Raw genomic sequence first — 12,894 nt, 5'->3', positions numbered from 1 at the left:
TCAAAATGCTTTTAAGGTTTCTTTGAACTTTACTACTGAATTATTTATTTGCAACTCATTCTCCGGTATAGTGGGGAAAAGTCATCCATGATTTTTTAAGCCCAGATATATTTAAGACCACAATAAAGCTAAAATATCAATTTCACTATCTACATTTGCTTTTCACACAATGAAAAGCTGATTGGTTCATAATTACATGAGCATATTTTCCATAAGTAAGAGATGAAACAGCAGCTTGGAAACCCTTGGTCTGTGGTGAGCATGTTCACATTTCAACACATGAAATTTGGTGTGCAAAATTTCCCTAGCAGCTCCTCAGATTTTATGAAAAACTAGAAGATAATTTTTTAAAAAGCAATGTTAAATACTTAAAATCACATTTCTAATAAAAATAAGTCAAACTATTTAATTTTGATAAATAATTTCAAAACTAAAAATGAACTGAACTTATACTTGATGACATAATTTTGTAAATTCATGATTGATGTCTGCCTCATTCTGATGTATTTACTACTTTACAAGATAGGAGTTTCTTTTCTTCCACTGTAAAAGTATAATGTGTTCATTGCATTTGGAAAACGTGGAAGATAGAAGATTACGGTTCTTATTTTTTCACTATCATAGAGGGTAATTTTTCCTCACTATAGAAGTAGCATAATCACAATTCTCATTCGAAAATTTGAAAATGCAAAAAAAAGTAATCCAAGATCACATCAACATTTAGGGCTAATAGTTGAGATTATACTGAATATAGTTTTTCATCTGTTTTTGCACCAATATATTACAAGCCTTTTCATGTCATTTACTGTTTTATAAAACATGATTTTTAATGCCTGAATACTTGTCTAACACTTGTATGTATTGTTGTTTATTAGTCATTCCTCTATTGTAGAACATTGAAATTGGATCCAAGTTTACTATAAGTAATACTATAATAAAAATATATATTATTTGTGGTGTCTCTGGTTGTTTCCTTAGAGTGACACCTTAATTATCTTTGTGAGAAAGTCCTCAAGAATCTTGCCATTAATTCATATACTTTTCCCCCTATTGATATGTCCCTTTAAGTGCTCTGAAAATAAGAAACTTAGTAATAAGAAAGAAAATTAATCTTCTCTTCCGATTCTTCAGTTCTAGTTCTCTGTGGCCAATGGATTTTTTAAAATCCCTTTGTCCACAGCATCTCCCATTTAATTGTTTCTTTCTGACAGCAGGGAAACTGGTAGTCAGATGTGACAGTTATACATACCATAAAAGGAAAAGAATGAAGCAGATGTCTGAATTTTGATACATAGAACAGATGTCCTTTTGATCATATTTCCTGGGGGATATAGCAGTAATCAAAGGCAAACTGGTAACATTTTTGGGTACTATGTTTTAAAGAAAAATTTCCAAGCCTCACATAGCTGACATGGTTTATTTACCTTCAGGAACACTGTAGTACTTGCAGTGAGTTAGAATTCATTCATAATTATGTGTGACTGGAGAGATGTATTGCTTAAAAGCTATATCAGGCCCTACTTAGGAATAAGTTACAACTGCATTTAAATCACTCTCTTTATGTCAAACTCGTTAAAGTTAAATGGCAACATCTAGAGGGGGTCTTGATTAACATGAGATAAATATTTGCAGAATCTGATGCCTACTGGAACAAACTCTGACCCAGACAGGAAAGTTCTTCAGAGTAAAAACCAAGAAGGGTAAGAGTAGCTATGCAATAGAAGTAAGCCTTGGCCTGGACCCAGACAAGATCATTGCATAAGAGGTTGGTTTTAGAAGTAGAGTTGGCTGAAATTAAAAGTCCCGAGTGACATGAAGACAGTGTTAAAATAAATCCAAACTCTTCTTTATTGCTTGACACTTTTCCAATCGCATTGACTTCATTCCTGGTAAGCTGATGTAACATGCTGAGTTCTGCCTTATTTTATACTTTATTTGGCTAGAATTTGGGGGAGGGGGTAAAGGTGCAGGTTGATTATTTAAAATGCGCAGGCCACCTCCACCAACTTTCTAATATAGGGCTATTACTTAAGGGAACACACCCATAAAACTTTGATTTTCTAGTAATTCTGCTTTTGTGCATTCCTAATTTAAGACTCAGTGAGGGTGAAAGAGTTTTAGATTTGGCAAACACTGCACTATTTTCTCGAATTTTTTGGATTTGCTAAAACCAATAACAAATTTATTACCCAATTTTGTTTTTCCTTTAACTTTTTTTCTGTGTGTTGCCACTGTATCCTCCACATCTGGCCCAGTGCTTGACACTTAGTAGGCACTCAGCCAATACGTACTGAATGAACAAGTTTAATGTATTCCAGTGTTTTTTTAGTTGTTAAATGATGTTGTGCCTAATGCATACTTCTTCCTTCTTTCACTTCTTCATTAATCCTTTTGTTCATGTATTTTACTTATGTCAAGCTGTCACATTGTGTGCATGAACCAAAGGATTTATTTTTTCTTCCACAGCTCCAGAGTCAGCAAATGACTGACCTTAAACCTGAAAGACCCATTGGTTTCCGCCTTTACTGTTGCAGAATGAGTTATGAAGCCAAAGACCGCAAGAAGAGCACACTTCTTAACAGCCACTTCAGAGGTGACAGCCAGGGAGTAAGAAATAAGGAAGAACCTTCCAGAGGATGGAGTCACCACAAATAATGATGGAAAAGAGAGTAGATTTAGAGGCTACTTAAGGAATTTCCCCATTCCCAGTGTAGGAAGCTTCTCAATACTTGCTAATCAGGATTTCCTTATGGTTATACTCTAGGGACTGCTGCTTGCCAGCCTGTCTTCTCTTTTTTGAATAGAAGGTGTCTTCGTTTGATTTTATTTTTTCTTCAACTTCGCTGTTCTACAATGACAAGAGGTAGAACAGAAACATTTTCTACCTCAACATGGGAGGCAGAAAATTCGCCTTTTTATCCAAGAATACCAAACCAGAAGCTGAACTATCTGGATCTGATAGAGAGGATAGTCTATTCCCCCCTGGACTTTGGACTGGATGCAATAATGGTATGAGACCCTGGGGTAGGAATGAGTGTCTTCTATGTGTAGGAAAGACAGGAAAGCAGATATTTGGCGACGTAAAAAGAAGGCCATGGCAGAACCTCATTAGTTGTTCAACAATCCTATTTTCCTTTTCTCTTGGCCACACAGCTATGCATTATCCAGCCATCCTTGTAGTTAGATGCCCAGTCACAGTTCTGAGAATGGAATAAGGACAGATGTGATGGGCACTTCTGGGCCTGGGCCGTAAAAACCTTCCACATGATGTCCAGTGCCTCTTTTTCCCCATTGACAGTTGGATATTGTCATTCAGAGAGACCTCAGATGGTTTAGAAACCATGTGCAGAAGATGGTAACCTTCCCTCAGCATGGATCCTTATATGACCGTAGAGTGCAATGCCTTCTACCAATTACACCTACTGTGTTTGAGAATCAAATTTCATTTGCATTAAGCTACTGATTGGGGGGGGGGGGTTATCTCCTTCAGCACCCACATTAGTACAACTCATGCAGAATGGAGAGTTAATGTGAACACATATGGCACAGACTGGTGAAACCTAGGTCTTTACGATTATGGGTGAATTTCTGATTATACTTTCCTTCAAAAAGTTTTTTTCAAATTAAATGTTGTAATATAAATGTGAATTCTTAAATATCTTTCTTTTCTTTTCTTTTTTTTTTTTTGAGACAGAGTCCCGTTCTGTCACCCAGGCTGGAGTGCAGTGGCGGGATCTCAGCTCAGGCAAGCTCCGCCTCCCGAGTTTACGGCCATTCTCCTGCCTCAGCCTCCGGAGTAGCTGGGACTACAGGCGCCCGCCACCGCGCCTGGCTAATTTTTTGTATTTTTAGTAGAGATGGGGTTTCACCGTGTTAGCCAGGATGGCCTCTATCTCCTGACCTTGTGATGCGCCCGCCTTGGCCTCCCACAGTGCTGGGATTACAGGCATGAGCCACCGCGCCCGGCCGGAATTCTTAAATATCTTTCTAATGAAATTATGACTAACTATAGAAAAGAGAATGCAGGAACATATACATCCTTGATAAGAGTGTGAAACTGATGCAGGCAATCTAGAGGGTCTTGCCTAGGGATAATGAACAACAGAACATACCCGGGTAAAAGAAATGAGAGGTTACTGATAAAAAACTAACATTTAGCCAGGAGTGGTGGCTCATGCCTATAATCCCAGCACTTTGGGAGGCCGAGGCAGGCAGATCGCCTGAGGTCAGGAGTTCGAAACAAGCCTGGCCAAAGTACTGAAACCCCATCTCTACTAGAAATACAAAATTAGCCAGGCATGGTGGTGGGCGCCTGTAATCACAGCTACTTGGGAGGTTGAGGCAGGAGAATCGCTTGAACCTGGGAGGCGGAGGTTGCAGTGAGCTGAGATCATGCCACTGCACTCCAGCCTGGGTGCCTGGGTGACAGAACTAGACTTCGTCTCAAAAAAAACAACAACAACAACAACAAAAAAAACAACAACTAATATTTATATGGCACAATATAAAACATTATACTTAGGATCACATTCAATCTTTGCAAATCCCTGTGAAATAACTATTATTATCAGATCCAGTTTATGCACAATAAAAACAAGACTCATATAGGTTAGGTAACTAGGCCGTGGTCTCTCTACCAAGCTCTATCTTTCTGATTGAGGAGAGAGTATCTAGAGCTTTAGTGTTCTTTTTACTGCCCTATGCTACCTCCCAGTACAGATATAACAACTAAACCAACAAATAACCTGTAATTGAGGATTTAGACTTTTAGCAGCTTTAACCATCCAAAACATAGCTGTGAGACCAAAATGAGAAAAACAGTTTACAAAAGCCCATATTTATTGCACCAAGAAAAAGCCAGGTCTGTGAAATATTGCTTAGAATTTGTGTACTAAACTCAGCATAATGAATTAACAAATTCAGTGACCTCATTTTCTCCTAGATTACAATAAATGGAAGACTTAAAATGATGAGAAAAATAAGCACAGCAAACTTCAGTTAACAGGGTAGAGGATGACCCATTGAAAGACTGGGCATTCATGCGTGGGAGGTAAAGGCAAGTCCTATGAGTGGTAGGCAGTCTGAGGCAAGTGCTCTCTCTTTTTGTTGTTTGATTCTAAATTTAGGACAACTGAAGAAAGGGCCTTGGCCTGGTCTGGATCAAGTTGGTATGGAGCCCATGAGAAATGGAAGATGATTCATAAACATACCCAGTTCATGCCAGGCAACAGCAGAGATGACCATGAAAAATGAGCCACCTGAGAATTCTCAACTATTCTTGGGGAATGTCATTAATTACATTTTTATTAAAAGGCAGGAATACCCAAGCTGACATATGAGTTACAAAGGCAAAGTAGAATTTCCCTCTATGGATTTTGTTAATGTAAAATATAAATTAATAAGCTTTTACTAATACAAAACATACCCATCAATTCATCGTCTTCAATTCAGAAAGAACTAAACTAGAGTTCGATGGTATCTTAAATCCAAAAAATCAAAATAAAAACCCAACCAACAGCCATTTGCCAAATTCCTGAGTGCTTAGGACTCTCCATTTCTAGTCTAGCAAATGTGTTCCAGTTGCAATTTTAAACATTTTTTCCCAGATCTTTCAAGAAACCTGTAATAGTATCAAGTGCAGCACACAAGGCTAGCTTTCTGTAAGCACTCAGTCTCATCTACCCACCTTTACTTTATACAGGCTCCTAAATTCAACCCTAGAATAAAAAGCACTTTTCGTTTGTTGTTAAAAGTCCTTTCTCTAGTCAGGTGTGGTGGCGGCTCATGCTTGTAATCCCAGCACTTCGGGAAGCTGAGACCAGAAGATTGCTTGAAACCAAGAGTTTGAGACCAGCCAGTACAATGTAGTGAGACCACCATGTCTAAATAAATAAATAAATAAAGCTGGGCATGGTGTCACATATTTGTGGTCCCACCTACTTGGGAGACTGAGGTGGGTGGATCACATGAGCCCAGGAGGTTGAGGCTGCAGTGAACAATGATCATGCAATGCCCTCCAGCCTTGGTGATAAGAGTGAGACCATGTCTCAGTAATTTAAAAAGTCTATCCTCTGCCTCAAAGGGACTTTGTTGTTATAAAACTATTGAAAATGTGTAGAAACATATTTTATGTTTATTAAAATTATTGAAAATATGTATAAACCAGGTGTGGTGGCTCACACTTCTAATCCTAGCACTTTGGGAGGCTGAAGCAGGAGGACTGTTTGAGGCCACAAGTTCGAGACCAGCCTAAGCAACATAGTGAGATCCCGTCTGTACAAAAATTTGAAAATTAGCAAGCTTTGGCAGTGTGTGCCTGTATTCGCAGCTACTCAGGAGGTTGAGGCAAGAGAATCCTTTGAACCCAGGAGTTTGAGGTTACAGTAAGCTGATTGTGAACTGTACTCCAACCTGGGCAACAGAAAAAAAAGAAAAGAAAACAAAAAGAAAAAAGAAAGAAAGGAAGAAGAAAATATGTACAAATGAATGTTTTACATTGAAACAATTACTATAGCATCAAAATGCTCATTCGATAAGATGGAAATTTCTTCTTGTCTATCTATTTCTCGTTTTGCAGCAAAGGCATGATTATATTTCTATAAATTTTTGCCTTATATAGTCAGATAGAAACATGCAAAGTAGGCAGAGCCTAGGCATCTACCTGAAAGAAATACCCTCCTGCATTTTCTTGAACATATTAACTCTTCCTGATCTCCAGTGGGGCTATCTCTGGAGTCCTTTTCTGGACGCATAATTTTAAAGCAGGTGTCACTTGTTAGGGTGGCTTGTCCTTTTTCTTCACAGTACTTTTCAAAATACTTAAATATACATTTATTTCTTATGAAACTTGTTTACCTCACTGGACTTTAAGATCCATAAGGTCAATCCCATATGTGTTTTGTCTTCTACCTTATTGCCCCTGTTCCCCAGGCACAAAGCAATATGTGCCTGACATATATTTGGCTCTCAATAAATACTTGTCATATTTGTGTGCTTGTTCAACTTTTCTCACTCTTTTTGTGTGTAGGTGTGTACTTTCTTGTTATTTCTGGACATTTACAGATTTCTTTATTTTGCCTGAAGTTCAGCTATGCATTAAAACTATTTTATGGCCGGGCGTGGTGGCTCATGTCTGTAATCCCAGCACTTTGGGAGGCCGAGGCGGGTGGATCACGAGGTCAGGAGTTCAAGACCAGCCTGGCCACGATGGTGAAACCCCGTCTCTACTAAAACTACAAAAATTAGCTAGGTGCGGTGGCAGATGCCTGTAATCCCAGCTACTCGGGAGGCTGAGGCAGGAGAATCGCTTGAACTCAGGTGGCAGAGGTTGCAGTGAGCTGAGATAGAGCTACTGCACTCCAGCAGCTGGGTGACAGAGTGAGACTCTGTCTCAAAATAAATAAATAACTATTTTATAAAAAGTCTTTTATCTATTATTATTATTATTATTTTTTGAGACAGAGTTTCACTGCGTTGCCCAGGCTGGAGTGCAGTGGTGCAATCTCAGCTCACTGTAGCCTCTGCCTCCTGGGTTCAAGCCATTCTCCTGCCTCAGCCTCCCGAGTAGCTGGGATTACAGGAGACTGCTACCATGCCCAGCTAATTTTTGTTTTTTGAGTAGAGATGGGCTTTCACCATACTGGCCAGGCTGGTCTCGAACTCCTGACCTCAGATGATCTGTCCATTTCGGCCTCCCAAAGTGCTAGGATTACAGAAGTGAGCCGCCATGCCCAGCCTTGACATGATTAGGTGTTTTATATTAGAAGACATTTTTCTGGTCCTCTAAGGAGTTGGCAAACTTCTGTAAAGGGAAGATAATATTCTCAGCTTTGCGGGCCATGTGATTTCTGTCCCAACTACTCAACTAATTCACATTTATCTTTCCTGTTGTCATCAGCATCAATTGAGTAAAATTTTTTATTATTATTTAAATAGTAGGAAATCATATAGCTGTCAAGATAACAAAGACCTTCACTGGGAGTGTCAGGCTCTAAAAGATAAAGCTCCAACTCCCTCCCATATTTGAGTACGAATTTAAAGCTAATATTTGCTGAGTGTTTACTGTGGTTCAGGCAGTATTCTAAATGCCTTTCCTATGTTAACTCATTTACATCTCACAACAGTACAAAAGATAATAATCATTATCATCTCCATTTGGACACTGAGGCTTGTTATGTAAAGTCACACCACCCAGTGGTGGAGAGAGGACACCAGCTCAGGTCTGTCTGACTCCAGAAACCATGCTCCACTCAGGATGCTAAGACCCTAATACCCATGAGTATCTGAATTATCAAGCATGTATTCACCCTTCTCCAGTAGCCACCTTGCCTCAGGAACAGATAATCTCACCGCAGCTCCAGGGAAAAGCTTATTGATCTCCATGCACTCTTACCCTCTAGACAGTGATTGGCTTAGTTCTACCTGCCATAGGGGCTGGTCAGAAATATAGAAATCACGTTTCATCAATCTTGAAATTGGGCAGAAAATCTTGGAGAGGGCCAGCCTCTCTTCATCTGAAGATTGCCATATATTGTGTGTGAAGCTTGGACAGCAAAATCTTACTCTCAGCATACCTTTCTAGTCCTTTTTTTTTTACTTGTTTAGGGTCTAATAAATTACCCAGAGTTTCCCAAACACACCACACCATTCATGCATTTGCAAGCATGATTCTTTCTGCTTTCATTACCCTTTGCTCTTCTCTCCCTTGAGAACTCATGTTGGGTTGCAATCATGTTCCAAATGTCTGTCTCCAGCACTTCATGTGGCTACATCATTTTTGTCTTTACATTCTTTGCCATTCTCATGCCACTTGAAGTGTAGCTAGTATGACTGAAGAACTGAATTTTAAATTTCATTTAATTATAATGGATTCAAATTTAGCCATATATGGCTAGTGGCTACTATACTGAATAGCACAGATGTAGACAACAAATTTAAAGAATTTTCCAAACACGGAAATGGGTCACCTAAATGATTTTAGATACCAAGCTAAATAAAAACATCTAGAGATGGTACTATTTTGACTCTAACAATTTTTTTAATTGAAAGTAATATATATATACACACACACATATATATACACAAACACACACATATACACACATATACATATATACACACATACACGTGTGTCTATGTGTGTGTGTCTATATGTATATACACACATACATATATACACATATATATGCATACACATATATGTATGTGTGTGTGTATATATATACACATACATATATATATAATCTAGAGGTTTCTTTCACCTTTCAAAAATAGCTCATCCCCATAACTTAAAGAATATAATTGTATCTGTCTTGTCTTTATTTTGAATTTCCAATTTCAAGGAATACAAGCGATAATATCTTGAATCTCATAGATGGCCAGTAACTACTTCTTGCGTAAGTCCTTATTTGCACAGAGCTTTATCCACAGCCAATCAGCAATAGCATTCTTATATTCTGAAACATATACAATTTGTGTAGCAAAAACTTTTCAGTTTTGGGATACACAGCAATAAAATCAAGCAGATAATTTTTTCCATGGAACATCTCTTTACAGTTATCAGATTCCATATAGTGATAATAAAGTAGACACTTGCATAGCTAATGGCTTCTGTTTTAAGAATCAAGTGATAGAATCTGTTCTTGTTACCCACAGAATGGCCATGTCAACATGGTTTGTGATCTACCACAGATGCATTTTTCAACTATATTATACACATCAGATTCCCTTCCTCCCACAACTCTTTGAGGGAAAAATTTATGGGGGAAAAAAACACTTTTTTTTTTTTTTTGGGCATAACTTAGTGTACAGCCCTACTTAGTAAACTTAGTAAAAAGTGAGGCCCTAGGAAATAGTGGTGAAAGCCATACCTTAAATCCAGAAAGCCTTGAGGGCAAGAGAGAAAAAAAGACGCAGAGACTCTCTGGGTAAGCAAGGTATTATTACAGCATTTTAAACATAAAGAAACCAAGGCTCAGCAAAGTATGTATCTAGTCCACTATCACACAACTCATAATTGGTCGTATGGAGATTCACAACCAAGTCTGTCTGCCTCTGAAGCCCAGGCCGTTAAGTACCATCTGATCACAACAGATAGTTCTCAGGTGATATTGAATGCTGCTGCTATTGGGACCACACTTTGAGAACCACTGTTCAAAAAAGTCAACAGCTGACAATAAATAGCCCAATAGTGAAAACAGGTGCTGAGATTTGCAAGGCAGTTTTACAGATAAGTTACCTAGAGTATAATCACGATTTCCAGAACAAAATCAATGCTGCTGTGTTATAAAAAACACTGCATTGAAAGAAGCGGTAGGTAAAGATTGGGTTGACCACAAGACTCTCTGCCACAATATTTATCTAGAAGCCCATAGTTGGCAACAAAGGTACCAGGCTAACATGAAACGTCTGCTATGTGATAAAAACGAAGTCCAGAGGTGGGGCCAAGATGGCCTACTAGAAGCAGCGGTGATTGGAGGCTCCCATCGAAAAACAAACAATAAGCATGTGAATCCTTCGCCAGGAACCGAGGTATCCAGGTTCTCTCATCAAAATTGACTAGAAGGCTAGCATGACTCACAGAGAGAAGGAAGAGCAGTATGGTGCGGTGGCCCACCTGAGAGCCACACGAGGAAGGGGGATGCCCTCCCCTTAGGCAAGGGAGGTGGTGAGTGAGCGTGCTGCCCAGCCAGGGAAACTGCTTTTTCCATGGAACGGTGCAACCTACGGGTCGGAAGAGCCCACTGGGGAACCCACGCCACCAGGGCCTACCGTCCCAACTCGAGAAAGCGTAGATTCTTACAGCCTCTCAGCTAAAATCTGCTGAAGCCTACTGAACTCCTGGGGGCAGAAGGGCGACCAGCACTGGCCGCCACCTCCTGCTGTCTAAGCCACTTGAGCTCCTTGGGGGAGGGTCAGCAGCCAGCACTGGGACTGGCAACTGCCTAACAGGCTAAGCTCCCTGGGCGGGGGAAGGGCGGCACCCGTTTCTATAGCTCCAGGCTGTGCTTTTCCCCTGCTGGTGCCAGGGAGGCTGGATGGCTTGGTCCCAAGACTTGTCCCCACAGCCCTACACACAGTGGCAGCCACACACACACTGTGGCAGTCTGTGGCCAGAGTGCCTCTTCAGGCCTAACCCCCACCCATCCTTCCTCAGTGGTGGGGGAAGGGCTTCCCTGCAGGATCTCCAATAACTCTAGCCAGAGGCTTAGGAACAGAATTCTGATCTCCCTGGGCCTGAGCCCCTAGGGGGAGGGGTGGCTGCAGTCTCTGTGGACCAGCAGACTTAGTCTCTCCTCCTGGTAGTTCTGAGGAATCAGGGCAACCCAGACAAGTGGGTTTCCCCGCAGTGAAACACACCCTCTCCACCAAGGGACAAAGTGGTTCATTAAAGGGTCCTGCTCCCGTTGCCACAACAGGGTGAGACCTTCCAACAGGGGTTGTCAGACACCCTCTACAGGAATAATCCTACTGGCATCAGGCTGGTGCCCCTTGAGGTCAGAGGTCCCAGGAGAAGGAGCAGGCACCCATCTTTGCTGCTCTCCAGCCTCTTTGAGTGACATCTCCAGGCACAGCAGCAAATCAGATGAATAAGGCCTGAAGCAAACCCCCAGCAAACTGCAGCAGCCCTACAGAAGAGGTACCTGACTATCGAAAGAAAAACAAGCAGAAAGTGTCAATAGTGTCAACAACAACAACAAAAAGGCCCCCACAGAAACCCCATCCAAGGGTCAGCAGCCACAAAGACTGAAACTAGACAAACTCACAAAGGTGAGAAAGAATCAACGGAAAAAATGCTGAAAACCCAAAAGGCCAGAGTGCCTCTTCTCCTCCACATGATCGCAACATCTCTCCATCAAGGGTGCAAAACTGGACGGAGGATCAGAGGGACGAATTGACAGAAGTAGGCTTCAAAGATGAGTAATAAAACTATGATGAGCTAAAGGAGCATGTTCTAACTCAATGCAAAGAAGCTAAGAATCTTGATAAAAGGTTAGAGAAATTGCTAACTAGAATAACCAGTTTAGAGAGGAACATAAAGGACCAGATGGTGCTGAGAAACACAACACGACAATGTCGTGAGGCATACACAGCTATCAGCCGCTGAATCAACCGAGTGGAAGAAAGGATATCAGAGTTTGAAGACCACCTTACTGAAATAAGACATGCTGACAAGAATAGAGAAAAAAGAATGAAAAGGAATGAACAAAGCCTCCAAGAAATATGGGACTTCATAAGAAGCCCGAACCTACAATTGATTGGAGTACCAGAAGGAGACGGGGAGAATGGAAGCAAGCTGGAAAACACACTTTAGGATATTATCCAGGAGAACCTCCCCAACCTAGCAAGATAGGCCAACACGCAAATTCGGGAAACACAGAGAACACCATTAAGATACTCCATGAGAAGATCAACCCCAAGAAAACAAAGTCCATTAGGGGTAGATAACTGAGAAAAGCTGTCTGAAGAGGGATCTGGGAATTTATTCTAGGTTTTGGTTCTATGTCATATCAGCCTTTTAAGAACCATTAATTATCCCAAAGGCAGTGTGGGGCAGAAGCAAGTGTGCTGGCCTTAGAGTCAGGCTGTAGGGTTGGAAATCTGATTTTTCCTCTACTAGGTAGAAGACCTTTGGTAAGTTAATGCTTCAGGCCTCAGTTTCCCCATCTATAAAATGAGAATAGTAATGGTTCTTACTTCACAGGGTTATTGCAAAGATACATGAAGTAAGGTGTGAAAAGACCTTAGGATAGTAGGTGCCATGTACTAAGTATCCAGTAAATGTTAGCTGTTAGGATTATTTTGTCCCACTGCTGAGTCAAGTCATGATGTGAGGCTTTTCCAATTTGCTTGATGATGGTTTGTACCAAAATCGTATTCTGTTGCAAGCAGATA

At 40.5% G+C, this 12,894-nt stretch overlaps 1 protein-coding gene across 3 annotated transcripts in view; it reads right to left on the bottom strand.

Moving 5' to 3' along the window:
• FAR2 (fatty acyl-CoA reductase 2) overlaps positions 1–12,894 on the bottom strand; it is a 209,780-nt gene that overhangs the window by 67,362 nt on the left and 129,524 nt on the right. The window lies entirely within an intron of this gene.

The sequence above is a fragment of the Macaca thibetana genome, chromosome 11, assembly GCF_024542745.1.
Source record: "Macaca thibetana thibetana isolate TM-01 chromosome 11, ASM2454274v1, whole genome shotgun sequence".
Lineage (NCBI taxonomy): Eukaryota > Metazoa > Chordata > Mammalia > Primates > Cercopithecidae > Macaca > Macaca thibetana.
This window is presented reverse-complemented; position numbering and strand designations above follow the sequence as displayed.